The 5,903-nt window shown below is 44.8% G+C and overlaps 1 pseudogene; it reads left to right on the top strand.

The window, feature by feature from the left end:
• The first annotated feature begins 3,411 nt into the window (after positions 1-3,411).
• LOC101347832 (thyroid receptor-interacting protein 11 pseudogene) lies at positions 3,412-5,064 on the top strand (annotated as a pseudogene).
• Positions 5,065-5,903: the final 839 nt, after the last annotated feature.

Genomic DNA, 5,903 nt, shown 5'->3' with positions numbered 1-5,903 from the left:
ACCAACAATCTTCATGCTTCCTAGACACTCAGTGATATTATGGTTCACACCCTCAAAGGCCCGTAGACAGTGTGTGAATGAAAGAGGGTAAGGGAAATTATATCTCATTCTTGGGCCCCCAGAACACCTGCTAAAATTATCCTATTGCTAGAGAATTCAGGACACATGATCAGTATGCTTGTCCTTTTTAAAGTGTCACCACATATCAACATAAAAAAGGGCTGACTCTTCGGACAAAGGGGCTACCTGTACTGTTCCCAGGGAGATGCTGCTTAGCTCTCTTAAATGCAAACTCCAGTGCTCATAGGTGGGCAAGAAAGCCTCAGAACGAGAGATGACTCCCTATAAGGCAGGGCACAGGGCCATTCTTTCTCTGTGACCACCTAGCAGACTTTGAGTTATTGGACAGAGGCGGAAACTGAATCCTGTAGCTTCAGATGACTGTAAACCCAAACCAGGGGAAAAAAAACCCAAAGCAAGCCTGAGAAACCTAGGTAGAGGGAAAATTTCTGAATCTCCCTTAGTCGTAGTACCCACTGCCCGAAAATATCCGATAGCTGGCATCAATGCTCTGGCACAATGAGTGACAATTTAAAATTAATGAAGTCTTGGCACTTGCAAATTGGCTTGACAAAATGGGACCAATGGACTCCTACCTAAAATAACTCAGCTGGCTCAATGTAAATTAAAACAGGGTTTTTAAGAACTGAAACTTATGACACCTAATCAATGAAGGGGTGATTATCCCCACTGCTTCTCCATTTGACAGTGAAATTTTATCTGATGTTAATCCTGAAAAGAATGAATGAATGACCTGCTCTGCCATTTACTAGGTCAATGACATCTTTGAGCCTTGGCTTCCTCATCATTAAATTGGAAAAAATAAATTGCCCCTGTGAGTTGCCCTGAGGATGCGATGAAATAATTTATGCAAAACACCTAGCCCAGCAAATTAATGAGCACAGAAGACCATCAGTAGATATTAATAGACATTAATCCTTACCTGGTGAAAGGTAGCCCGGTCCCTGTAGTGAGAAGCACATGGGATGCAGAGTCAGAAGCCCGGGACCCGAGTCCTACCTTGGTCACTAGGTGGCAGCTAGGTGGTTGAGTACATCACTTTGTAAACTAAGCCACTCTAGAAATGTGGATGATTACTACTATTGGACCTCTTAAAGATTTCAGGAAAGGAAAGCTTGAACTCTTCAACAAATCCAAAGAACAGGGTAAGGTACAAGAAAAAAATAAAAATAATAATAGGGTTCTTTAACTTCCAGGTCCTTATAGACAAGAAGTTTCCAACTGGCGAGCCACAAGCCAAATCTGGCCATGGAGGTATTTTGTTAAGATTCAGCTAGTATAGTGCTTGTTGTTCCATTTTCATTAAATGTCAGTAAGTTTCATTAATATCCAGATCTGAGACTTACCTTGAAAACTGCAAAGGCCGGTTCACCCTAGGCCCACATGTCCACATGGCTCCTATAATGGGGCAGGGATCCTCCAGGGGGAAGGTGGTATACAATGTTAAGGTTATGTGTCCACTTGGCTAGGCCATGATTCTCAGTGGTTTGGCAGATATGATGTAATCACCATCCATGATGTGATCTGTTGTGAGCAGTCAATCAGTTGAAAGGGGTGTTTCCTTGGGAGTGTGGCCTGCACCCAATATATATGGATTTTCTGGCAAAGCTTGCCCTCTCTGGATCCTGCATCCAACTTGTCATCCTCTGACCTCCGGTTCTTGGGACATGAGCCAGAGGCCTGCCGTCTGACCTGCAGATTTGGGGAATCACCATCTCCCAGAGCCCCATGAGCCAACAGCCTGCAATCTGACCTGCTGATTTTGGGTTCGTCAGCCCCTGCAACCACATGAGTCAGGAGAAGCCCCCAGCCAGACGTCTGACCCACGGATTTGTGATTTGCCAGCCTCCACAAGTGCATGAGCTATTTCCTTGAAATAAATCTCTCTCTGTCTCTCACTTTGTGTGTGTGTATATACATCTATACACGCTTTACTGGTTTTGCTCTTCTAGGGAACCAAGCCTAAGACATAGTATATCTGGGCTGGCTGTGTTACAATAGAGAAGGACATGGGTCAGGTGTAGTCCCCAAAGGGCTTGCTCAAGGGGGCAGGGACAATGCGAAGTGAGGGGGGGCTAGGGGCAGGTGGAGATGGAAGTAGTCACAGCTGTTCTCCTGCACAAGGCAACATTTAGCAAAGCTACTTCATGTGGCTGAATGCTTCTTCAGGACGAAGGGGCCACAGTGACAGGTGTAGCCACGCAAACTATTGCAGCTGCAGCAATGACAGCTGGGCCAGCGGCAGCAGTGGAATAGGCATGTTGTCGAGAGAGCTACAGTAGATACAGTGAGGACTGTGGCAGCCTCAGCGAAGGCTGTGGCAGTGCACACGCGGCTCAGCCAGGCAGGATGGGGGCCGGCTAAGCGGCTCCTACATTGCTTCCCAGCCAAGGTTTAGAAACAAGCAGGGTACCCAGCCCGCCTCCCAGCTGCCCTAGGACCCTCTACTTTATTTCCATTGATGAAATGCTGCCATCTGTGGAGCACCAACTAAGTGTTTGATAATCTACTAGGACTTTCCTTAATTTTACCTATCGACAGATAGATCGATAGTTAATATCAATACCACGGTTAGATCTCAAAAACATGCAGAGAGAAGCCAGACACAGAGTGCGTGCGATGTGATACCAGACATATGACGTTCAGAATGGACAAAACTCATCTGCGGGGACAGATGTCAGAACAGTGGCTTCTGGAGCAGGAGGCGGCCTGTTTGAGGAGACAGGCGGGCATTCTTTGGCTGACGGAAATGTCCGCCATCTTCACCGAGTTCACGCTCCTGCGCATCTGTCAGTGCTCACTGATGTGAACTCCTAAGGTGGATGCATTTCACTGTGTAAATTTTACTTCAATTAAGAAAAAGTAGCAATGTGAAAATCCCATGTGTATCTTTTGAGGAACATACAGTATGTTACTGAATAGGAAAAACTACAAGTTCATGTATATGTTATATTAGCAGGCAGGCCCTCTGAGCTCCTACGCCAAGGTGCGTGTGCTTGTGCTCGCGCGAACACGTCTTCGCTCGTCATCCCTCAGGCACACACCCTAGCATGCAACCACGGGTGCGCACACTTGCGCAGGCACACACACACACACACACACACACACACACACACACACATAAATGGTGAGAGTCGTCCTCGCGCCATCATCATCCCTCCCCCTGCCCTCCCCCGCCACACAGCCGCCAAGCGTCCGTTGCCTAGGAACCACTAGTGTTTGGATTCAGAACAGCCTCGCGAAGGCAGTGGTTGGAGGACACTTGGCGGGAACGTCCGACGACGTGGACGCTTTTCTCAAGCGCACCAGGTAGATCTCTCACCCGCAGCAATGTCTTCCTGGATTAGAGAGCTTGGCTCAGGCGTGGGCCATTCCCTGGGGCAAGTGGGCGGCAGCGTGGCTTCTCTCACTGGCCACCTTTCCAACTTGACAAAGGAAAAGCCGATGAAGGGCAAGGAGGGAGTGGAAGCATTCCCTAACTCTAGCAGAAAGGAAATGGAAACCGTTTGGCCAATCTCAAGATCAGAGACTGAGAGACTTCAGAACTTCTGTACTGAACTACAAGAGAAGTATGAAGCCTCAGAACTTCAACTAAAGCAGCAATCTACAAGTTACCGACTTCAACTCCAGCAGAAGGAGGTAGAGATCAGACTACTTAAAGCAAGACAGACTGCGCTACGGGATCAGGTGCTGCAGCTGCAGTCCGCCGCTCCGTCAGTCCGCTCCGGAGCTGGAGGGGGACCGGCAGCCACTGCACCACCTTCATTCCTCTATGGTACCAGTCATCATGCTGCAGCTTTTCATGACGATGACATGGACCGTGGTGACATCATTTGGTCACACCAAGAAATAAACAGATTATCCAATGAAGTTTCAAGACTTGAGTCTCAAGTTGATCACTGGAGGCATATTGCTCAGACTTCTATGGCACCAGGAACCAAGAGCTCTGATTCAACTGAAATCTACAACCTCCAAAACACCATCAAGGAGCTGGAGCAGAAGCTAAGTCAGGCAACTGATCACCATCAGCGTGAAACAGCAGTGTTGCAGGATGCCCATAAACAGAAATTGAGAGAAATAAGATGTCGGCATCAACGAGAATTAAATGAGTATGAAGAACACATTCGAGAACTTGAACACCTCTTAGAGCAAGGTGCCTCAGGAGTCTCTGATCACTCTAAAGTGGAAGAGATGGAAAACACTATACAGGTTCTCCAAAGTGAAAAAGTCGAGTCTGCCAAAAAAATTGAAGAACTGGAGTCTGCAGTAAAAGACATCAGTATCAAATTATCTTGTGCAGACAGGCAGAAACAAGAGACTATACAGCACGTGCTTTGCATGAAAGAACAGCTATCAACCGAACAAAAGGAAAGAGATAGCATCGTTAGGAAACTCAAACAAGATGTAGAGGAAGAAAAAAAGAGAGTACGTCAACTTGAAGATGACAAAAAGATCACGATGAAAGATTTGCAGGTCCAGAAAGAGATGTTCCTACAAAGTATACTGGAGCTTCATGATTTCCAATCAACCCAGCAGAGGCTTGAGGAGAAAGTTCAAGATTTAATAAATTTGCTAAGTGAGTCAGAAAAAAATAACTCAGACATCCAGAGGGAGAACTTTGCCCTAAAGGAAAGGATTAGACAAACTGAGGAGGCACTTTCTTCAGTCAGGAATGAGGTCACTCAGCCTCTTCATCAAGACTCTAAAAGTAATTTTAAGGACGACTCGCTGAAAGAAAGTGAAGCCGAAGGAAAATTAGACAAAGTCCTAATGAAAAACCTCTTCATTGGGCATTTTCACGCCCCTAAAAATCAGCGCCATGAAGTCTTAAGATTAATGGGAAGCCTTCTGGGTATCAAACGAGAAGAAATGGATCAGTTTTTTAAGGAAGATCAGGGCAGTGTGACCAGTTGGATGAGTGGCTGGCTTGGAGGAGGATCAAGAAGTGGCTCCAACACAATCCTGAGACCAAATCATCAATGAGTAAGAATTCTTTTTCATAAATTTCTAGAAACAAAATATCTTCCATCAATTCCACCACCAAAGGTTTCTGTCTGTGATACGTAAAGTCTCAACTCCACCAGAAAAGATAAAACTAAGTAAAATTTCCATCACTATTTAGGTCTTGTGGAATAAATCTGAATCCTTGAAGGCCCTATTTTAATTTACTTTAGGGGAATATTATCTCTTTTAACTGGAGCGTTCATGGGTCTCTGTTTTTTCACTCAGTTGGTAAGGCCAAGGACTTTATTTTAATTTTATTTGATTAGTCTTGGGGCTATAGCCTCCAAGTCTACGTTGGGATGTTTTAGGAAAGTGGATGCTTTGACTTTGGGGACTTCAGGTAAGACAGTATTTCTGATGGTTAGAGTAAGCCATACCAGTTTATCCCCTATTTTATATTTAGTAACTCCCCTAAGATTATAGTGGGTACTGTGTTGCAATTTAGTGAGATTCCAGGTATAAATGTAACTTCTGCCCCAGTATTGATTAAGTCCAAGAAGGATTGCCAACATTTAGCAGATGTTGAAGTTAGTTCAGAACCTATGGTGTGGAGGTGCAAAAGTCAATCAGTACTCTTTTATATTTTTGAAATATTAATATTTCAGTGAGTTGTGGATTTCCAGTTGAGTAGAATTGTGGACCATTGTTCCAACGTACTGCTTTTGCTGGTTTGTTTCTGTGCTCTGTATTTCCTTTCTTTCCTGCCTCTTTTATTTATTTATTTTGTTTCTTTTTCTCACTTTGTATACTTTGTAGGACAGGAGTGTTTATTTATCCTGCTCCTATTTATCAGATTTTTTTTTTTTTTTCCTCTAGAG

The sequence above is a fragment of the Trichechus manatus genome, unplaced genomic scaffold (assembly GCF_000243295.1).
Source record: "Trichechus manatus latirostris isolate Lorelei unplaced genomic scaffold, TriManLat1.0 scaffold00024, whole genome shotgun sequence".
Classification (NCBI taxonomy): Eukaryota; Metazoa; Chordata; class Mammalia; order Sirenia; family Trichechidae; genus Trichechus; species Trichechus manatus.
Note: the sequence above shows the minus strand (reverse complement) of the source record. Positions and strands in the feature narration are given on the sequence as shown.